A 23,663-nucleotide genomic window follows, 5' to 3' on the forward strand; every position below is an offset into this window, starting at 1 on the left:
GAAGGGGGGCGGGGAGCTACCTTCTGGGAGATACTGGGGCCAAAGACATCCCACGAATCATTAATGTAAAGAATGGCAAGATGTCCTGACCCACCTCCCCATATCACTCCTGCATGATCTAGGGAGGGTCACTTAGACTCCTGTGACTGAAGCCCAGTGTTTGCTCTGACTCTTAGAAGGCACTGAGCCTCAGGTGTTGGCTCAGAAGTGTACCAGACATTCTACACAGCCCTGTACATCATGTCCCATCACTAGAGGACAGTGAAGTCTCTGTGGGAAGTGACAAGGGGTAGGGGGCAGGTGGTGGTGGAAACAGAGGCAGAGAGAACAAATGGCCTTCTTAGGTCAGGCAGAAAGAGATGGATTCTGACCTCAGGGACCATGCTCCTTGTGACCAGCACCTCAGTCTTCTGGGAGAACAAGATGTCCTGTGCCTCCCAGTGCACCCATAATCAGTTCTCCAGGGTCATCACATGGACTGTGTGTGTGACCTCAGCCAGCCATCTTGTCTGGGTCAATCTTTAAGCAAGAGACACTGGAGGGTCCCTCCCTCCTAGAAGAATATTGGGCAGGGAGGGCAGATATTAGCATTGTCTACCACAAAGAACAGAGCTTCCATTCATGATTTTTTTTTTACCCAATAGTTTGTATAGGACTCCAGTATTTAGGTTTATAAAATGTGTATATGAATTAAATATTTACAGATGATAAATATCACAGAAATTAATTTTAAAGCAATTCTTTGGTATACATATAGGTAGTATTTGTTAAATATGAAAGCAAATTTGTATACTGAGATAATGGGCTTGGTTACATTTGCAGAAAGAATTAAGTCTTGGTGAAAGTTTGATACTGCTGGACACAGAGACATCAATGTTATTTTAGAATTGGTCCATATTTTATACTTTCCAGGCCTGAAAATGTCACTTCAAATAAATACATAGTAAAAAACAAAAAAAAACAAAACAACAACAACAACAACAAAAACCCAACAGAAATCTTTTCAAAAATTGATGGAAGTTCTAACCTAATTTTGAGCCCAAATTAATTTAATGATTTGTATGGAACTATTTTGGTTAGGGATTCTATTACGTCAACGAAACACAATGGGTGTTGTTAGATTATCAAAGAGCAGCTATAGAAAGACAGTAGGAAGAAATAGAGGCTTGGTCTGACCTTAGGCAAGACCATGTTTATTCATGGCAAAGGAGCATTTTTGAGACTCACATGTAGTGATGGCCAAGGTGCCACCGAGGAAAATGGGGTGTCGCTCCTAATGAAGGACTGAAAGGACTTTTGTATTCCAGGGGCATTATAGCTGTTTTCTGCTGAGAAGGGTCTTTGGTGGTGGGGGTAGTTCTGGGCCAACTGAAGAGAAGGTGGGTTTTGGTCATGTAGTGCTAACTTGGTCAGCTGTGATGGATCAGGCAATTACTGTCCTGTATTCCTGAAGAGACTTGGGAAATAATTATTAGAGGTCTGAAAGCAGATGATTTGGTTACAGAGTAAAACAGGCTCTTGGTGTGGCTGTAAGTCAGAACCTTGAGAAAGATCTAAGGTTTATGGGGGAGGGAGGTCACACTGTCTTCCTGTCTTATGGAATTATTTAAATCAGTTTAGATATTAAAAATGGAAAATTCTGAATTTGGGCCAGCAGTGGCCATTTTAATTATGGAGTTCCAGTGAACTCCAGGCTTAAGGTTGTGGGGCAAGTGGAGGTTTTCAGAGTTTTTGGTTATAGGCCAGTGGGGAATTCCAGGAATTCTCAGTCAGCCTTAGCTACTGGAAAGTTCTTGGAAGCTTGGACCAAGCAAGTCTCTACAGAAAATTTGGAGTGAATTAGAGACAAAAGCAAGAGAGAGGTCAATGCTTAGAGTGTCCTCTAAGTCTTAAAATGCTTGGAAGGTAAGGGGATATCCCCAACCTATCCAATCCCAGGATTACAGAGCCACAAGCCCACTGGAAGGTTCTCAGAGCTTTCAGATGAATGAGAGGGTCTGCAGCCAATGGAAAGTCAACCAAGTGGGCCCTTAAAAAGCTCCAGTGAGATAAGCTCCATTGAGGCCTGAGACCTAATCATGGCTCCTTGGAGTTAGATCCATGGTTAACTTGTTGTATTTCACTATGGTGTATGTGTGAATTGATTGAATGACATGGTCTCTCACCGAAGTCAGTCTGAGTCAGGGAGAGACAGTAAGATGAGAGAGAAAGGGTAAACATGGAGTAAAAAGAGAAGGCTGTCTGAGACCAAAGTGGAGACTTGGCTGGCCCTCTTGGGCTGTGGGCTGTTTTGCTTATGGGGGTAAGAGGTTTGTTCAGGGGTGGGCTTGAGCTGCTAGAAGCCTCAGATTTTCTATCCTGGGTCTTTGGTGCCATGTTAGATTATCAAAGAGCAGTTGTAGAGAGACAGAAGGTAGAAAGAGAGGTTTGGTCTGACCATGTTCATTCACAGGGAATGGGCTTACTTGGGAAGGTGGGATGTAGGCCCTTATAGGGACAGAAACAACTTCTGTAGTCTGCAAGGAAGCTGGGAAGTGTAGTGTTTCAGCAGGAAACTATCAGCTGTCTCAGTTGCTGTTGCATTGCTGTAAAGAGACACCATGACTAAGTCAGCTTATAAAAGAAAGCATTTAACTGGAGGCTTGCTAACAGTTTCAAAGGGATAGTCCATGGTCACCATGTCTGAAAGGATGGTGGCAGGCAGGCAGACATGGCACTGGAGCAGTAGCTGAGCGCTTACATCTGATCTGCAAGATGGAGGCAGAGACAGAGACTGAATCTGGTTGGGGCTTTTGAAACTAAAGCCCACCTCCTGTGATACATCTTCAACAAGGCCACACCTCCTAACTCTTCCCAAACTGTTCACCAACCAGGTACCAAGCATTCAAATATATGAGCTGATGGGAAGCATCTCATTCAAACAAATCATGCTGTTCCTCAGGGCCCCATAGGCTTGTAGACATACCGTAATGCAAAATGCATTTAGGCCAACTTTAAAAGTCCCCCATAGTCTTTGACAGCCCCAATACCACTTGAAAGTCCAAAGTCTCTTCTGAAACTCAAGGCAATCTCTTAACTGTAAGCTCCTGTAAAAGCAGAAAGAAAATTACATACTTCCAACATAAAATGGCACAGAATATACATTATCATTTTAAAAGGGATAATAGTGAGGAAATATGGGACCAAGACAAGACTGAAACACAGAAGGGCAAACTCCAAGTCTTATATCTCTGATGTCAAAGGACTTCAGTGGCTCTTTTCTTCCAGGTCTGCTGACTTCAGCATCTCTCTTTCTCTCTCTCTCTCTCTCTCTCTCTCTCTCTCTCTCTCTCTCTCTCGATAGTTTCATGTCTTTTAGCAGATTTTCTTGCTGGGCATCCCATGGCTTGAAGTCTCCAATGCAATCCAGGCTTCATCTTCACATCTTTACACAGTGGCCTCTCAGGGCCTTCATGCAGGGATTCCTCTGACATACATGTGACCTCAGCAGTTTGAAACATACAATGGTTTTGATTCTGAGTCACAGTGTTTCAGGCTCTGTGTGGCCTGGTGCCTGCATAGGGCACAGGGCACATGCTGTGTGTTTAGAGTCAAGGCTGCAGGGAAGTTGTAAGATGCCACACTGATGAGCAGGGACAGAAGCTCCCTGGAGCTATCACTCATTTGAATTTACTTTGTTGTTTTGTGGCCGCTGTGCCACAGTTTGGGGCCTGTGATGGAGAGGATGGTGAGGCTGCCCTAGGGACCATGGGTCTTTAATGACAAGTGTTAGCGGTTCCACGGATGCTTTAACACACCTGGGGAATGTTCTGTGAGCAGCGGTATTTATTGGATGCAGGCAAGCCCTGAGCCAGGCTGGTTGATTTCGTTCTTCAGGGCTGAAGCTGTGTTGAAGCACAGAGCCAACAGCAGGAGACAAGACCTCTGTCCATCCCTCCTCTTCTCATAGGTGTAAGAAATGAACCATTATGGTCTATTATCAGTGTGAGATGCACTTTGAGTTCACCAGGGAATCAGCTAGAGCCCACTTGTCTGGGTGCACAGCAACCTCTTTACCTATTGAGCCATCTCCTGGATCCCTCTTTCATTCTGCCCTTACTTCATACCATACTGAAATTCCACCTAATGAAATAGAACAAACGAACAAAATAAGAATAAAGAGATTGAAAATTAGAAAAAGAAACCAGTGTACTCTCACAGAAGACATAGTTGGTATATGTAAAACACCGAAGAACCTGAAAATAAATAAATATAAAAGTAATTCCTGAATTAGCATGCTACACTTCTGGAGGGTTCAAGGCCTGGGCAGACTTGGCTGTTGGTTTTCTATAAACAAGCAACTGGAAGAAGTTTGAAGTGATGGACTCCAGCCTGGAGCCAACCAACCAAATTTGGGATATAAAAGTTGGAGAAGTCATTCAAGGGACTCCATCCATGGATGCGTCTGTGCTCCTGGATGAGACAATCTTGCTAAGGTACCACTTCATTCCTATTGCTTTATAGAGTCAAGCCAACACCAATCAAAATCCTAGTGGATTCTTCCTCAGTTGTCAACAGATTAATTTCCAAATTCAAGGTGAATGTTATAGCCCATGCCTATACCCCAGAAATCTAGTAGTGGAGGCAGGAAGTTCAAGAGTCCAAGACCAGCTTAGACTTCAAATTGAGTTCCAGGACAGCCCAAGGGATCGAGGGGATGTGGGATGTGGGATGTGGGATGTGGGATGTGGGATGTGGGATGTGGGATGTGGGATGTGGGTGGGGATTCCACAGTTTATATAAAAAGAAAAAATCCTAGATAAGACATGGCAGCAGGAAGAGCAGAACTGCAGGCCTCATTGCTCTAGATTTTAGACTCAAAAAACCAACCAACCAACCAAACAAACAAAACCAAAAAACCAAACAACAAGCAAACAAAACCCTACAATAATCAAGATAGAATGACATTTTAAAAGAATAAACATTAGCGTTCAACAGCATAAAAGATAGCCAAAGCAGTCAGATGGGTGTGTCATGTCACAAGTCTGTCATCTCAGCACTCCAGCAGAGGCAGGAGGATCAGAAGTTCAAGGTCATCTTCAGCTACATAGTGAAGTTGAGGCCAGTCTGGGTTTTGTGTGTGTGTGTGTGTGTGTGTGTGTGTGTGTGTGTGTGTGTTTGTGTCTGTGTTTATGTGTGAAAGAGAAAGAGACAGAGAGAATATTAGACACTTATACGAAATGTTAAAAATCTATAAAAACCCTTACAGAAAAACCCTATGTCCAAACACAGCTAGATGGGGGTTGGGGATTGGGGAGAGGGGTTGTGTTGCGCTGGGGCTACAACATACAACATGCTTTGAGAGAACATAAACATTTGGTCCAGAATAAAGCAAATAAGTTTGGTATAATTACTCAGCAGAGAATCACAAACTAAAACAAAGAGACTCCACCTCACACGCATGAGCACATTGGCAACATCACAATGAGGGGACATGGAGTACCCTGTGCATATCTGAGCCAGCCCCACCACTCTAGAGGCTGAGGCAGTAGTATTGAGAATTCAGGACCAGCCTACATAGCAAGATTCTATCTCACAAAGGCAAAATAAAATGGGGGGGGGGGAGGTGCTATCATGAAGCTCTGCCTTCTCTTCCCATAGGAGTGAGCTGTCCATCCTACTTCCCTGTCTTTGCCCAAACGAGCAAGAAATTTATGTTGTTACAAAGCTGAAATATGGCTCTTCATAGCAGCTGTGTTCTGAGTCACCAGGACCAGAAGCCACCAAGATGCCAGTCGGTAGCTACCAGAAAGAGGCAGGCTGTCTGTGCTGACACAGTAGGATACTAACCAGTGACAAAAGGGACATGTTCCCAAGCCATACAGCTAAAGTTCCGACTGCTGGACAAAGCACAATAGCCGGAGAGGCATGAAGGCACACAGGCTCTGTGGTTGCCAGGGTGGAGGGAGTGGAGGGCTGAGCAGGCAAGGCCTGGGAGACATTTAAGGTGATAAAATTATGCTGTGTGCACCAGCCTGGCTTCTGGCACAGGGAGCCCTCCGCAGCCAGGCAGGATCCTGGAATCTCACCAGAGGATGACAGCAGGATTGCCTGCACCAAAAGCCACACACTCCTGACTGTGAGAGTCCTATCTGCTTGCTCCCAAAAAGCAAGTAGCAAAAGAAAATAAAAATTTAGAGAGAAAATATCCACCTATATCAGGACACCGGATTTTTCTTTTCAAGAAAAGTTTAAATCTTTGTCTTTTCTCTTTTATTCAGTGACTGGGGCATGGGGCATAAGTCTACATTTCCCCCAAATCCACAATGTAGTGTGAATGAGGATGTTCAAGACGTATATGGAGTCAGATGTGGTGTCTCGTGTAATCCCTAACACTTGAGAAACTGAGGCAGAAGCATTGCTGTAAGTTTGGGAATAACATAGGTTATATAGTGAGTTCCTGGCCATCCTGAGCTGCAGCGTGAGACTCTGTCTTTAAAAAACAAAACAACTGGGGCTGGAGAGATGGCTCAGCGGGTGAGAGTGTTGGCTGCTCTTGAAGAGAACCCAGGTACCATTTGGACACTCACCAGGCAACCAGTTCTGGGGAATACAAGAACCAACTCCCTCTTCTGTGTTTTCTCTCTCTCTCTCTCTCTCTCTCTCTCTCTCTCTCTCTCTCTCTCTCTCTCTCCCCAGAAATGATATGCATGGCTCAAGTCCCAAGTCATTTTGAATGGTTGCTCATGACCCTTTTACCCACGTTGGAGTGTCAGCCAGTTCCCAGAGTGGGAGGATGGCTCTTGCCAGCCCATAACATTCCAGAAGCAACCGCTCAAAAGTACAATGACAGTGGGAAACCTAGGCAGTCTAGGGGCTGGGTGGAGTATGTCTATTTCCTTTTAAGCCTCTTTAATGTGGAGAAATGGATCCAAGCCCCAAAGCCTGGAGTGAGGGGCTGGGCCTGCCCATGGCATCGTGGGTGGCTCTAGGTCAGACCTGAGCTACGTGGGAGGGTCATGCTTTGGAGCATGCTCACCCACCTCTACCCTCTGTGTGCCAGGCACTGTGTAGGCATAGGACACATAGAAGTGACACACGCACGCCTGACTTCTAAGCCTGGGAACAGTACTGGGAGGCCATCATTGGTGTACCCACTGTTGGTTATGGTCTCTGGGTATACTGTGCGGTTCCCAGCACATCTTTCAAGTACACACGTCCTTATCAGGCAACCCATATTTATTTTCTGATCTGCTTCATTGCTATGACAAAATACCCGAGGAAAGCAACTGGAGGGAGGGAAGGGTTGTCGGCATTTTCTCAGCTTACTTTAGTAAGCATGCAACCTCCCCTCTAGCCTACCACCCACCAGAGAGAGTGGAGAAGAGAAGTTATTAGGACACAGGAGAAGTAAACCTGTTTAGAAATGGTTCTTTGGGGGCAGGTTCAATCTTTGTTGTCAGGATATCAGCAGTCCTGTCCTCGAGCAAAACACCAAATCAGCAGTGGCAGTCCAGTCCATTCAGCAATCACCACTCACGAATCATCAAGGCCAGGCCCAATCCAGAGGAAACCGAGAGGCTCACCCACAGCTCCAGGTCCTCAGAAGCCACAAGAAGCCACAGGAACCTCATGAGACATTCTTTGGTGAGTTTTTTTTTTTTTTCTATCAAGTCACCACAAGCAAAACTCAACCACGCAATGTAAGGCATACCAACACATGGGTACCTGAGGCAGAGCGAAGGGAGCCAGTGCTCCAGCTCCCACTGTCTGTGGGGACAGATTTACATTCTTCCTGAACATCATACGTCCTTTCACATATTTGCTTCAGCAAAACATCTTTTCACCTGTGCCTGCCCCAGTGAAACATCAATGGACATAACTGACTTTCCAAAGAAATCATAAGTTTCCACTTCAAGGGGTTTATTTGGCTCATAGTTTGAAGGGACAATCTATCCTCACAGAGGTAAAGGTTACAAGGTCAAATGGCATCCTCAGTCATGAAGTGGACAGAGATAAACACTGGCACTCAACTCACTTTCTCTTCCTTTTTAAAAATAGTTTATTTTTAATACATTAACATTAAATAGTTAATTTTATATACATTGGTATTTTACTTGCATGTGTGAGGGAGTCTGATCCCCTGGACCAGGAGCTACAGACAGTGTGAGCTGCCATGTGGGTGTTTGGAATTGAACCTGGGTCCTCTGGAAGAGCGGCCAGTGTTCTTAACTGCTGGGCCATCTCTCCAGGCCCCCACTTTCTCCTTTTTCATTTCACTCCAGGACCCCAGGCCATGGGATGGTGCCCCCACATTCAGGGAGGGTTCTTCTACCTTAGTTAACTTAGTCCAGATAACTACTTACCCGAGTACGGAGAGGCTTATCTCCTAGGTGATTCTAAATTCTTCAAGCTGACAGTTAGATAAGCTATCATGACATCTCAGGCTCAGAAAGTTCTGGAATGTTTACTAAGTCCTCATCAGGTCCCTGAGGATTTTGAATGGTCAATCACAATTTTTAGCTAAGGCTGATAATGGTGAATCCTACCCTTTCTGGGCTATGGCAATCTGTAGAAACATTCCCTGTTGCCACAGTTTGGAGATGCTACAGCATCCAGAGTCACAGGCTGGAGATGCTGTGCAGAGTCCTATGTGCACTGGGCATCCACATGTATCAGGGATGCTGAGCTGAGACTTTGCAAGCCTACTTGACCCTGGTGACTCAACCATGGAGGATGAAGGTCTCAAGGAACAGGAAACGAAGGGAAGGCCTAAGATTGGACATTGGTCCTCAGGAGGAGCTGCACCGGCAGGGTTACATGTCAGTGTCCGGTTGAGGGCTCACACAGCTGCTCCTGGTATCATCTAGACAAAGTCTAGGTCTGACCCGAACACACCCAGTGTAGCTGGGAAAGAACAGCCATTGAGGGCTGGATATGGAGCAGAGGTCAAGTCCTCCCCTCAGGGCTTCTGTGAACACCAATCACAGATCCAGGCCCAAGGGATATTTCCATGTCCTCATACTCTGAGCCTGTGAGAGGAAACTTATTTGGGGAAAAAGCTAAATACAAGAGTGAATTCATCAGTTCAAACAAAAAGGAAGTTGAATCATTGATTCAAGTGCTGTCTCTACCTGCCATGGGTCACTGCAAGTCACTGGTGAGAGACCAGGGGTGCATTTGCTCCCTAGGACTCCAAGAAGGAGCCGTCTCTTGACTTTGGTCTCCCAGCCCTTAGGACCATCAAAAAAATGAAATTCTTATTGTTTATAGTCACCTTCAAGCCTCAGAAAGCAGCACAACTCCAGAGCTCTATTTCAAGCCTCTCACAGGAAACTGACCAGGGTATCATAAATCTGAAAAATAATGAGAACATTCACTTTGGGGGTCTCAGGCCTCATATCAGAGTGCTCTCTGGCACCTGGCTGGCAATGAGTGTTCGGAGACCTGGAAGATTCCAGATACACAGAGAAGGTTGATCAATATCAGAATCAGCCAGTCAGGGGATTAATAAGAAACCAACCCTTTCCATAATTGAAAAGAATTGTTCACCGTATGAGAAAGTCTTTAAAAAAATTTTTATTACATATACTTTTTATTTATGTGTGCATAAGGGTCAGGGGACAACTTGTGAGAGTGAGTCTGTTCTCTCCTTCCAACATGTGGGCCCAGGAGTTGAACTCAGGACGTCAGGCTCAGCAGCCAACACGCTGCTGGAGAAAGGCTTCTTTCTGAAGCACTTGGCCCTGAGGATTTGGACAATGACAACAGAGCCAACATGGTGGGGACACATCCTTATCATTGTCCAGAAGTGCATAGAGGCTGCTGATGTTTTGCAGTGTTTTAACTTTTTAGGAAAGTATCTGACACTGTTAGGCAGGGTTAGCGGAGACTCAACAACCTCACACACATTCAGGGAAACTGAGATCCAGGAACCAGGCAAGTCCTTTGGAGTCTCCTTGCTGTGGGCCACTCGCTGGTTAGTGTTTTGTCAACCTGACACAAGCTGGAGCCATCTGGGAAGAAGGAATTTCCGTTGAGTGTCTCCATCAAATTGGTCTGTGAGGATCTCTCTCTCTCTCTCTCTCTCTCTCTCTCTCTCTCTCTCTCTGTTTTTTAATTCATGGTGAGGAGATAACTAACCTCCACGTGATTCAGCAGTAGAACCGCACCAGAGTCACAGACCAACAGGCTGGATAAGCTTTGGATAATTAAGCACCCGAACAATGCCGTTACAGAAAGCCGTCAGCAATGCTCAGAAATTACTCGTTCTCAAGCTAATGGGCTAGCACAGAATGGGAATGGGGCTGCCTTCCAGAAAATGGTTCATGAGCCAGTGGGGGATGGGGTGAGGCAGCCTCCGTCTCTGGCCAGTGTTACACCCACTCATAAGTGCAGGGAGGTGAAGGAGGGTCTGATTGAACTCCCCAGCCCTTTCCCAAGCTTCCCCATCACGGACAGCAGCCTTCAGCGAGCAGTCGTGCTGTAAGGATCGACCTTCTCACCTCCCCTCTGAGCCTCTGAGCTTTGTCCCCCAGACTCTTCAGGAAGGGTTGTGGGCTGCTTCCCCATCCCAGCACAGAGGCGTGTGCCAGGCAGCCGTTGGCAATAAGGTGGCAAGTGGCTTCCAGGATTTTCTGCAGCCAGAGCAATAAGCAAGAGCTTGCAACAGCATTTTCAGTGTGAAGACTCTTGCCCTTGGATCATGAGGCCACTGTAGAGCTGGAGAAGATTCAAGTGCATTGTGTGTGGTACAGGTTAGGCCCCAGAGCAGAAGAAACTGGGTTTGAATCCTAGATCTTTTGCTCATCGTATCTGGTACAGGGGCACTGAGGTTAGGAGTCACATGACCCCATGTACACACAGGGAGCCCAAGGCTCAGGAACCAGGTCATGCTGTCTACAGATGAGGAGCCTGGGGATCAGAGACTGGGTGATGGTGACCCCATCCACAGGCATGGAGGGAGACTTGACTGGGATTTGGGGACAGGTTATAGGCTGCACAGCCTAGGGTGTTTCCATATCATTTTGGGACATTGCAGGGCCATCCTATTTGTGCTTCCAGAATGCAGCAGGAGACAGGGGGTGGGGGTAAAGAATGTCCACAAGTCCCCAGCCCCGAATCTCCTACCAAGGCTCCTATGAGAGTCAATTTTGATATGATTTAGAATCAATCACCATGGAAATAAACCCTTGGCACATCTGTAAGGGATTATCTAGAATAGGTTAATAGAGACCCATTCTGAGTGCAGGCTGTGCCAGTCTGTACCTGTTGGAGACTTGAGAGAGAGAGAGAGAGAGAGGAGAGGAGAGGAGAGGAGAGGAGAGGAGAGGAGAGGAGAGGAGAGGAGAGGAGAGGAGAGGAGAGGAGAGGAGAGAGACTGAGCTGAAGATGGTGTTAATCTCTCTTTGCTTCCTGACTGTGGATGCTTCATGACCAACTGCCTCATTTGCCTGCCATGCCTTCCCATCCTGATGCACTGTGTTCTCAAACTGTGAACCACAATAAACCCTTCCTTCCTTCCTTCCTTCCTTCCTTCCTTCCTTCCTTCCTTCCTTCCTTCCTTCCTTAAATTTGCCACATGAGACAAATAACCAGCACACCTTTTAAGGAGCCTGTGGGATGCCAGGCAGGTTCCTGCAGATGAGACCCTCTTGGCCCCTGCCCATAACTCCTTATACTGCTTAGAAACGGTGAGCCAAGGCCTCTTTTGGGCACTGGCCCATATGTTGCTGGCAGGCTCACGTTATGTAATTAATCGGTGCCGTTCCTTCTTGCCAAGGAATTGTGCTTCGTGGATAGAAGCTATTAATCTGTCTCTTCAGGCTGTGGCTGGGGAGCCAAGGCTGGCTTCTCATTCTCCCTGGATGGCTTCAGGGATCTCTCTGTGCACTTGCATTGTCTTACATGAGGAGGGGCTGGAGGCTCCTTACTCCTCTGCTCTGTCCTCTGCTTGGTGTCACCATTGTCTCCTCCTCTGCTCTTTGATAGAACACGGTTTTGCAAAGCCTCCTCTGCTCTGGTTGAACTGTGGCAATCCCTACACTTGCAATAACTTGTTTATCTGGGTTACTGACTTTTCTGTCCAAGGGACTCCAGTGAGGGCTGCCCCAAGAGATGCTTATCTGTCCCTCAGGTTTCTTTAACTGATTGCTAACTTGTCACTCCCAGCAGTGGCCAACTAAGGGACCAAAACACCCAAATGAACCAAAGACTTCAATCCCACCTCCCACCCCATAACTACTCCAGCCTGAAAGTGGATAGAAAGTTCTATAGGAGACCCTCCGACTGCAGAGTCCACCCAAATAAAGACCTGTGATGTCTCAAGTTGCTCCCTCTCCCTCTTTAGCTTTCCTTCTCATTAACTTTTCAGTTGTGGTGAACCACTTGCTGAGCTGGGCTGAGTTGCCTGCAAAACCGTCTCTGAGGCAGGATTCGAACCATACCCTCACGTATGACCCTCCCACTGGGGCCCATACAACAGCCTGGGATCTCCCCAATCTAGAGCTGGTTCTGTGTTGACTGCCCATACTGGCTGCTCACCTGCTAGAAGTGCCTGGATGCAGCTGAACAGAGAGGACATGTCCTGTTTCCTTATCTGATGCCTGCCAGAGCTCCCCCTCTGTGGGCTGGTGGGTGACTTCAGAGCGGACTGCCTTGTGCCATCCCACCTGCTCTGATGACCTCTGGGCATGTATCTGAGCTGTAAGTGGCTAAGTCACCTCAAATTGTAACCAACTTGGCAGGGGTACCAGTGTTCTAAAGAGAGCCACTTCAGACTCCTCCCCTTAGCTGTCAGAGTATTGAAACAATGAACCTCAAGAAATTAGGGAACTCCTATCAAGAAAGGATCCAGCTCTGACCCTGAGGAGTCTGTTGTTGACTGGAACACATACTGGTGCCCACATTAGAGAAGACAAATGTTAGAATCCAGACAGGATTGTTGCCTGGGCCACACCCACCTGCAGCAGCCTCTCCCTTCTGTAAAGAAAATGGCAAGCCCCTACCCAGAGCCTGTCTGTGACTCTGCACCCCTAAGATGATTAAGTGCGGGATTCCAGGAGAGAAAGTCAGGCACAAGGCTCCAAGGACACTTACAGGCTCAGACTGCCAGACCCCAGGCCTTCATAGGGCTATGAGGTGGGGCATCCCCCACCCATATAGAGGGTGTGCCACAGCTGGATGTGACCTGCCTCCTTGCCGCCCCTTATCCTCACTCCTGGCAGTGAAAGAACCCCTTTCTCTCCTGTGCTGGCCCACCAGAAACCAAAGACAGCCGGACTCCATGAAAAATCCCCCTTTCCCTGAGACCTGTAAGAAGAGAAACTGCTCTCTTTGTGGGCCTGAAAGCCTCATCAGAAACCCCACAGTGCTGTTTGTCTGTGGCACTGGGACTTGAATGTTCCTAGGAGCTCTTACCATGCTGTCTGTCTGTCTGTCTGTCTGTCTGTCTGTCTGTCTGTCTGTGGTGTTAATAACTCTTTGAATAAACCTTCTATCCAAAAGGACAATCTATCTTGGTGTCCCTCTTGAGCCTCTTGATGTTTGCACAAGATGATCTGAAGGGGGTGCAGCCACAGTGGTAGCTGGAAGACAAGATGACCACTGACTGTAGAGACAGAGAAGGGGGCTGCGCTCATGTGCTGGAATCCAGGTGACCAAGGGGAGACAGAGCTGCTGCTGCACATTGCAGGGAGGGAAGCTTCTTAAAACCTACAGCTTCCTGAAGATGCCTTTCATCTGGAGATGTCTCTCCAGAATTGTCAACAGAAACCTGTGCCCAAAAGAGGATGCCTGGCCCTGCAGCCTGGGGCCTAGCCCTTCTCACAAGCCAGGTGCTGCAGCTTACAACTGGACTAGGGATGCCCAAAGTGGGTGACACCAGAGGCCTGTGACCAGCCCTACAGGAACAAGGACAATGGGGGACCAGAACATTCCTTACTTTGTTTGTTATTGGAGAGAGAGAGAGAGAGAGAGAGAGAGAGAGAGAGAGAGAGAGAGAGAGAGAGAGAGAGAGAGATGCATGTAAGTATACATGTGTCTTTGTTTGGTTGTGAGCGTGTATGAATACACATATATATGTGTGTATTGGTTACTTTTTTCTTTTCTTGTTTCTTGGTGAGCAAATACCTGACAAGAAACAACTTAAGGAAGGCTTGTTTTAGCCCATGTTTAAGGAAGGTCACAGTCCACTATGGGGAGTAAGGCATGGCTGCAGGGTCAAGCAGAGGCTGGTCACACTGCATCCACAGTCAGGAAGTGGAGAGCAGACAGAAAGTGTGGTCCCGCTATAAAACCTCAAGTCACATCCCCACTGACCACTTCTTCCACCTGGGCTGTGCTTCCTAAAGTTTCCATAAGGGTTCCCAAACAGCGCCCCCAACTGGTGCCAAATGTTTAAACACATGAGCCTGTGGGGGACATTGTAGGGGGAGTTTCCCTAACTGTTGATTGGCTAATAAAGACAGGAGAAGCCAATTGTTGAGCGAAGATATAGAGGTGGGATTTCCAGGCGGGACAGGAAGAGAAGGACAGATAGCCTAGCCAGAACTAGCATGGTTTTCTAAAATTATATGCAATAGAACATTCTTGTCTAAACCACAGCAGCCACTTTCCTATGAAGCCACTTTTGTTCCCTCCGTATTGCTTAGACAAGTGTTCTGGAGAGTAGTGTAAGCTAGTGAGTAGATGAGGCTGGGCCCTAAGCACCGCAGTGGCCCTCAAAGGTTGTAGGGCACGAGGATTGTGCTACCAGATGGGCACAAGAACTGTGAGATGGAGCATGCTCAAACTCCGAGATCTAAGGTGGTAGGAATGGAGGACCCCACTCCCAGCCTCTCATTTCTGCTCTGAAACACGTAACCACGAGCACCAACTGAGAGGACCATGGGCACTCAGTCATGTAACATGTCACCTGGAGCTCTTCTCCATGCTATGACGTCTCTAGATAGACTTAGCCTTCAGCCAATGACCTTCCCTTCCTGGATATTCTCACACCCTTCCTCCAAAAATGTATAATCCCTGGTTTACTCGGAATATAGTGTATGTGTTCACATCTACCCCCAATAAAGAAGTATAAGCAAGCTAAGATTGTCTCAGTGAGCTGCTTCACTAGAGATCACTACCAGGAAGGCCTGAAAGAGCCGAGACACTAAGGCTCCCGAAGAAGGTCTTTTCTCTTCTTCCACCCCTCTGGCACTCAGCACTTGCTCTCAATCAGACCGGATCCCACTTGTCTCATGCTGCGTTTTCCCCTTCTTGCCTGGCTCTGACACCTGCTCCTGACTTCCTCTTCCGGTTGGGGGTCCAGGCATCCCGAGAGGAGACCCTGGGGCCACAGCCTCCATCGCAGATCCACTTTTTCCTAGCATGCAGCGGCATTCTCATGCCCTCAAGGGAGATGCGTGGACTGCTGCAGACTTCCAGTTCTAGGTTTTGTCCTACCTTCTCCCAGCTGGTGTATTAGTGGCCACCACTTTGAGGCAAAACACAGAACTATGAAAGTTCAGCTGGGTGTGGTGGTGCGCGCCTTTAGTCCCAGCACTCAGGAGGCAGAGGCAGGCAGATTTCTGAGTTCGAGGCCAGCCTGGTCTACAAAGTGAGTTCCAGGACAGCCAGGGCTATACAGAGAAACCCTGTCTCAAAAAAATAAAACAAAACAACAACAACAACAACAAAAAACCTATGAAAGTTCCTCATCCCTAAACCCGAGACAAGGTGATCTTATGTAGCAGAAAAGACCTCAGTGGTGTCACATGGCTGTTCCCTCTGGGTTAGGCAAGATCATCACTGTCTTAAAACAGAGCAGCTATGAGAGATCGAACCACCAACACCCCCTCCTGCAAGGAGCCTGAAGACACATGAGGCTCTGCCCCTCCCCAAGGCTGTTTGAGTAGAGGAGCAACTGCGCGAAAGACGTGACTTATTTATTTATTTATTTATTTATTTATTTATTTATTTATTTGGTATTTTCTTCATTTACATTTCCAATGCTATCCCAAAAGTCCCCCATACCCTCCCCCCCCCACTGCCCTACCCACCCACTCCCACTTCTTGGCCCTGGTGTTCCCCTGTACTGAGGCATATAGAGTTTGCAAGACTAATGGGTCTCTCTTTCCAATGATGGCCAACATATGCAGCTAGAGACACGAGCTCCGGGGGGTACTGGTTAGTTCATATTGTTGTTCCTCTTAAGGTGGACTTTCTGTAAGTTGTGCATACTCCTGAAAGTCACCTCAAGTAAGTATGTGAGCAAACTCACAGACGTACCAAGACAATCTGGTTTGCAATCCCTTTTGGTCTCTGTCTGGTGCATAGAACTAGGCTCCTCAGGAAAGCAGGTAGCAGCCATGCCTGGATCAGGAGCGGAGCAGCATTAGCAGCATGTTCTAGAACTGTGGGAGAGTACCTTTATTCCAGTGGGGTTCCAGAAAAGGGCATCTCAGAGCACAGAGGGGAGCTGTTTGAGGTGGTGGGTTCAGCTGGCATCCCAGCATGGCGGCCCAGCATCATCCTCCACATCCAGGTTGCCTTGAAAGCTGAACTCACTGCAGGGACAGTGTCCCATCCTTAAGCTGCAGGGGAGGACAGAAGAGAGCCACAGAGTTAAATGGCTCCTTACCTTGTCATGGGCACTGATGTGAGTCTGGAGGGTACATGCTGGGGTTCCCAGGTCCTTGTGGCTCTTAGGATGGATTGTTCAGAGACGTGTGGATCATTACTAGAGAGGAACACTGTACTGCCTGGTTTTGTGGGTAAACTTGATATAAACTAGAGTCATCACACAGGAAGGAGCCTCACTTGAGAAAATGTCTCCATGAGATCCAGCTATAAGGCATTTTCTCAATTAGTGATCAGGGGGGAGTACCCAACCCATTGTGGGTGGTGGCATCCCTGGGCTGGTAGTCCAAGGTTCTATAAGAAAGCAAGCTGAACAAGCCAGGGAAAGCAAGCCAGTAAGCAGCACTCCTCCATAGCTTCTGCATCAGCTCCTGCCTTCTGCTCTGTTTGAGTTCCTGTCCTGACTTCAGTAATGAACAGCAGTATGGAAATGTAAGCCAAATTAACCCTTTTCTCCCCAACTTACTTTTTGCTCATGGTGTTTTATTGCAGCATAGAAACCCTAACTAAGACAAACAGTTGTTAAGGGAGAAATTCAAAGGGGCATGGAAGTGTGCCACACTTTTCCTGTGGCATGGCTACAAAGGGGCCAAAAGGAAGAGGAGGAGGAGGAGGAGGAGGAGGAGGAGGAGGAGGAGGGCTTAGCAGGTCCCCAGTGATGGTGACCTTTTAAAGATTACTAACATAGTCCCCACCTCTCTCAAGTCTGCATGAACAATGGCTTTTCTGAGCATGCTCTCTTGGCTGAATGACACTCACGTAGACTAAGGGATGCCAAGTCTTTCCCTTGCAGTGCCCTTAGGTGTATTAATCTCTGGAATCTGCCCCCCCCTTTCACTGTTCTTCTGTCTCAACCCCAGGCCCCCCAAATTATCCTAGAAAAATCCAGACAGGTCCAAGAAACCACATACAAATTTAGAAAGTAAAGAGACTTACTGGGCTGTACTCTCAGAAGAGTAGAAAAGGGAGAGAAAAGTTCAGCTTTCTGGCTTTGGGCTTGGAGGAAGTGCCCAGGGCCAAGGAGGAGTCTGGAAATGAATTCTCCCTGAGAAACGCCTGAAGAAACAGCTCATTGACTGCAGCCCCTGTCTGACTTCAGACTTCTGAAATTGCAACAGTAATAAATTTGAGTGTTGTCTAAGCCGCTAAACTTGTGGCCGGGATGATAGCAGTCAAGGTGTGCTGTTTAGAGTTTTGTCACTATAAGCTTGAGTCACCTGGGAGAGGGAACCTTAACTGAGGACTTGCCTTCATCGGTTTGGCCTGTGGACCATTTTCTTGATTGAGGTTGGGGAGGCTCAGCAAACTGTGGGTGGTGCTTCCCCTGGGCAAGTGTCCTGGGATATCTAATAACACAGACGGAGCAAGGCAGTAAGCAGCGTTCCTCTGTGTTCTCTGCTTCAGTTCCTGCCTCCAGGTTTGTGTCTTCCGAGTTCCTGCCCTAACTTCCCTGTGTGACAGACTACAAGCCATCAGATGAAATGAATTCTTTCTGCCTCAAGTTGTTCTTGGTCAGTGCTTTATCACAACAACAGAAAGCAAGCTAGGACACATTGAGACATGATAGCTTGGCTGATGGGAAGACATATTTGATGTGATACAGGGGTGGCAGACACAAAAGCCATCAAAGACTTGTGCAGCTCATTGGTCTGAGGAGAGGGTGAGAGAATTGTTCTTGGTGTGAAGGAGAGTGGGAACAGGTATAAAGTCTTGCTGTCATGGGAATGAAGTCCAAATTCATGTAGAAGGTTGGGTACAGCAGCTAGGTAGCCAAGGGATTATAGCCTTTCCAGGTGTGGTCTCTCTTGCTCTAAAGCTCCCTTGCTGCAGGGGGCAGTGAAGCGCTAGGCTGTGTTCTCTGAACCATGCCAGTTGCTCTCTGCAAGGCTGTGCCTACCGGGGCTGCTAGAGGGTGCTGCAGAAGGCAGCCATCCAGCATGCCATCTGTCCTGTCCCTAGAGGCTGAGCTTGAAGAGGCCCTCACAGAATCAGGGACACTGAGATCCTCAGAGACACTAGCCCTCTTTGGGGGGGGGGGGGGGTCTGGGCTTAGGTTCTGAAGGGCTTCTTTTCCAGTGTCCTCATTGTCACCCCCAACCCCTCTTTAGGGCAGCTGTGTCCTGGTCTGTGCCCTCGGCCTCCAGGATGCCTTGGGGCCCTCATTGTGCCTCTTAAGGTAGGCATAAAGACAGTGTCCCGATAGCGACTGCTCTCAGGTCCTGATCTCTCTCCACTTCATCAAAATCACTCTGCTAAATAGCTGCATGGTTCTGAATCCACAGTGGTGTGTTCTGGCCACCTGGCCTCTGGCCACCACAGGCTTCCCAAGCACTGTTCTATCCCTGTGACTTCAGATGCATACTCTTCCCGCTCTCCACACCCTCTGCGCGCGCTCTCTCTCTTTTTTTAAACAATTTTATTATGCTTGGATTCATTTATTTTATGTTTATGAGTGTTTTGTCTGTATGCATGTTTGTGCACCGTGCATGCTGGTACCCTTAGAAGTCAGAAAAGGGTGTCAAGGACTCTGGAACTTGAATTATAGATAGTTGTGAACCACTACACCAATGTTGGGAACTGAACCTGTGTCCTTGGCAAGAACAACCAGTGCTTTCTTAACCAGGGAACCAACCGTCTCTCTGGCTCCCCTCAGCTCTCACAGCTGAAGTCTCGTGTGTGTGTGTGTGTGTGTGTGTGTGTGTGTGTGTGTGTGTGTGTGTTTGTGTGTGTGTGTGTGTGTGTGTGTGTGTGTGTGTGTGTCCTCAGGATCTTCCGCATGCTAGGCAAGCACTCTACCACAACTCCTGCCCTTAGCAAACACTTAGCATTAACACTCTTCATGTTCCTAAGAAAGTGCACATGGTTTAGCACAGGAAGGTTTATCTACAGCAATGACAGCCTGTGCATGTGGATTCTTCCAAAATGTTTGCTTATGGTGCCTGCCAACATACAGTTCTCACAGTGGGAACCCAAGCCTTTCACTCTTCTGAGACTCCAGAAAGGGGCTCACCTCCAGAAAGGGGCTGACCCTGCATCATCTCTAGAACTTCTACAAAGCAGTTTGGAAGCTGAGGCTACCTCATGGCAGCCGGAGATGCCAGTTTTCTCTCTCCCCTCCCCCTCCCCCTTCCCCTCCCCCTCCCCTCCCCCCCCCCCTCTCCTGGAAACCTTGGAAACCCGAACTGGTGCATTGAGAAGAAGAGAGACTGGCATCCCTCTTCCCTCCTGAGTGGAGAGCCAGCAAGGTTGTGACATCGCACCTTTTTGTTTTGTTTTGTATTTTATCTGTGCAGTGAGGTCTCCCTGGGCTCTGAAGCTTTCCTACTATGACGAACAGCATATATCATGCTTGGTTAATCTCCTTTCTCAGTCGGCACTCTGTTGTTTTGTTTTTAGAGCCAAAGCCTGGCTCAGTGGCTAGCCTGGAGCTCACTATGTAGTTCAGGCTGGCATCAAACTTATAGTCATTCTCCTGTCTCTGCCTCTCAAATGATGATGTGAGAGTGAGCCACCACACCTAAGTGTGGAAAGATCCTTTTTTGTACAAAGACTTCAGGATGGGAGAACAAATGACCATAGATGGGGTTCAGGGAAGATGAAGTATTTTGAAAATTCCTTCACTGGGGAGATGTAACATCTACCTCTCTGTCCTCCTAAGGTCCCAACCACAAACCAAAGTTTGATTCCATAGAAGTGGAGTTTTTTTTGGGCTCACTTACAGAGCCTGGGTGAGGGGTTGTTGAAAGAAACATGAATGACCCCAAAGCAGCTGCCCTGGGAAGTCCTTATCTAGCAGGGATGATGGCTTCCCCATAGTCCTATAGACGAAGCCCCTTCAGTTAGCCTCCCAAACCTGTACACTTCCCCCTCTCCAGACCACAGGGCAGTTGCGCTCAGGATAGAATTCCTTATGTATATGGCTGGTGAGCAGTAGGAATCTTAAGCAAGGCTCCAATGGCCCTCTCTACCTTCCTCCTGGGAGGGAATGTCAACAGACTGTGGAGTCAGAATGTCTGATTATGAGGGACTCTTGCAAGTAGGCTCAGTGGATCTGATCAAGATGGCAACTGTTTTGCTTGGAGGATGGTCTACAACAGTAAGTGTGTATACATCCTCCTGCAGTTTTGGACATAGTGTTATACAGTGCTGCTCCCTCCAGAGGCTTTGATTGTCTTTTTCCTTGACTCTCATCTTCTGAGGTTGCTGTCCTCAATGGAGCCTCCTCACCTCCTGTCTCCACCTGTATCTTCTCATGACCTCTTCTGTGTCTCATTCCTCTCTTCTGTTCAAGGTCACTCCTCATAGAATAATCTTGTGTGTGTGTGTGCGCGTGCGTGTGTGCATGTTTCTGTGGTTGTATCTCTGCGGGGGCATGCATGCAGGTATGTGTGTAGAGGCCAGAAAATAGCCTTCGTGGTGTTTCTCAAGCCTGTTTATCCTGTTCATTTTGTTTTTTGTTTTTTTGTTTGTTTGCTTGTTTGTTTTTGCTTTTTTGGGGTGGGATTCTCTCTCTCTCTCCCCCTCCCTCCCTTTCTCTCTCCCTCTCTCTCTTTCTCTTTCTCTCTCTTTCTCTTTCCCTCCTTGCACCCTCCCTTCCTCCCTCATTCATTAATTAGTTCATTCATTCAAGACAGGGTCTGGAACTCACCATTAGGCTAGGCTGGTTGCCTACTAAGCCCCAGGGATCTGTTTGTTTCTACCTTCCCTGTGCTGGGATTGCAAGCACTTGCCAGTACCCTGTTTATAGGTTCTGAGGATCAAACTAACGTCCTTATATTTGCATGACAAACACTTTACCAACTGAGCTTTCTCTCCCAACCCTCTATCCTCACCTTTGATTGGTTAAACATCTGTAAAGCCCCCTCCCCCAAAATAGTATCACACAGTTATGGGTACACACCTTTTGAAGATCTCCCCTTCAACCCACCACAGCCCTCTGTAGCTAACTCCCTCTGTCCTCCATTACATGGATGATGGACCAAATACAGCGCAGCTGGAGTGTGTGGGTGACTGGCTGGTGGGTGGTCAGCCTGGGCACCTCGAAGCTGACTCTCCTTCTTCCAGTAACTCCAGCTCCTTTCCCCACTGGATCTTGTATTTCTGCTCCATGGCATAGTATTGCCCTTGGTTGAACTTTGAATGCTGAGCAACAGGGCTAGCAGCTATGGTGATGCAGCCATCCCACCAGATGCAGGCTTCTATCCTACTCATCCTCCCCTCAGGCCTTGTGCACCTTGCTATCTCAATGATAAATATTATCATCTCCAGGACTTTCTTAGTAGGTTGGGAATGTGCAAGCCCCTTAAATGAAATGTGCATTTGCACGTTAGCTGCATGTCTCCTCCTCCTGATGCCTCGTATGATAAAAATGCCTCGCAAATGCTTGCCATTCTGTGTTTCAGAAATAATGACAAAGCTGGGGAGATAAAGGCTTAGTGGGTAAGATTTCTTGCGGTGCAAGTGCAAGGATAAGGTTAAATCCCCAGCACTCATGTAAAATGCTAGGTGTGGCTCCACATGTCTGTAACCCCAGCCCTGGGGGAGGGGAGACAAGTGGGTCCTGAGAATTTACTGGCCAGTCAGCCTAGACAAAATGGCCAGCTTCCAGTTCAGTGAGAGACCCTCAAGACAATGAGGCAGAGATACAGGATGGCCTGGTATCCTGCTCTGGCCTCTGTACACACATGCGTGGATGTACCCACACACTGTCTTAGTTATATTTCTGTCACTGTGATAAAATACCCTGACAAAGCAACTTAAAGGAGGCAAGAGTTTGTTTAGCTCACAATCTCTGGCTATGGCTCATTGTTGTGGGGAAATCAAGTCAGGAGCTTAAAGCATCATATCCACAGTCAAAATCAGAGTGAGAATAAACTCATGAATCCCTGCTTGCTTCTCTCAGTGAGATTTCTCCTTTCTTATATTGTTCAGGATCCTCTGCCTAGAGGATAGTGTGCCCACAGTAGACTGGGTCTTCTTATATTGTCAATTAACAATTGTCTGTTAACATGCCAACAAGGTAACACAATCTAGAGAGTTCCTCAGTGGCAGCTGTCTTCTCATGCGACCCTAGATTGTAAAGTTGACAATTAAAAACTGAGTGTATGGTCTCTACAGGCTCTCTCTCTGCTTTGTTGGGTATTTCAGCTAATGTCATCCCTGTTGGGTCCTGGGAGCTTCTTGTTTTCCTGGCATCTGGGACTTTTTCATAGAGACCATATCCAGAGGTTAGGCACAGCCCCTGGTTGAGGGATAGAATAGAGTTTATTTAGGGCATGGGGAGGAGAATTGAAGGGGTAGTAGAGACAGAGAAAAGGAGAGAGAGAGAAAAAAAAGAGAGAAAGAGGAAGAAGGAAGAAGAAAGAAGAAGAAGAAGAAGAAGAAGAAGAGGAGGAGGAGGAGGAGGAGGAGGAGGAGGAGGAGGAGGAGGAGGAGGAGGAGGAGAGAGGCCAGCCATGAACACGTGGAGAGAGAGGAGGGAGGGGAATGGAGAGAGAAGAGGGTAAGAGAAGAAGAGAGGAAGAGAAGAAAGAGAAGATGGGAGCAAGCAGCTCCTTTTATAGTGAGTTAGGCATACCTGGCTGTTGTCAGGTAACTGTGGCGAGGAGCCTAGAAGGAATGCCAACATGGATCATGACCAGTCCAGTCATGGTCAAAAGGCACAAGCAGAGTCTCCTCCAGAATTCTTGTCAAAAGTCCTGGTGAAGGGAGGCACTCTTCCTGCTAGGGCAGCCACAGTCTGATAGGAGGCAGATGGTAACCCAGATGATGGGTGGGAACGAGCCACACCAGAGCCTGGAGGGACTGTATTAATTACATCATTCTTCATCACTGTGATGTAGACCTGACCTTAAGGAAGAGAGGGGTTTGCAGTTTTAGAGACCACAGTTCATCCTGGTGGGGAAGACACAGCTATGACAGTAGGAGTGTGAGATTGTTTGCTCACATAGTGGTGGGTTAGGAAGCAGAGATGGGGCAGAAGGGGAGACCTCACCTTCTGCTGACTTACTTCCTCTAGAGAAGCCCCACTTCCTAAAGGTTCCACAGTATCCCCAAACAGCAGA

General features: G+C 47.6%; 1 long non-coding RNA gene and 1 other non-coding gene across 2 annotated transcripts; one reads left to right on the forward strand and one right to left on the reverse strand.

Moving 5' to 3' along the window:
* The first annotated feature begins 216 nt into the window (after window positions 1–216).
* Window positions 217–310, forward strand: Mir6404 (microRNA 6404). The gene has a single exon (NR_105830.1). It is a non-coding gene; the product is annotated as a microRNA 6404 (primary transcript).
* Window positions 311–16,374: 16,064 nt separating this feature from the next.
* On the reverse strand, window positions 16,375–23,547 carry Gm34445. The gene is made up of 2 exons (XR_378642.4): window positions 23,177–23,547; window positions 16,375–16,553 (listed from the first exon to the last, which is right to left on the reverse strand). It is a non-coding gene; the product is annotated as a predicted gene, 34445 (long non-coding RNA).
* Window positions 23,548–23,663: the final 116 nt, after the last annotated feature.

Source organism: Mus musculus, chromosome 7, assembly GCF_000001635.26.
Source record: "Mus musculus strain C57BL/6J chromosome 7, GRCm38.p6 C57BL/6J".
Lineage (NCBI taxonomy): Eukaryota > Metazoa > Chordata > Mammalia > Rodentia > Muridae > Mus > Mus musculus.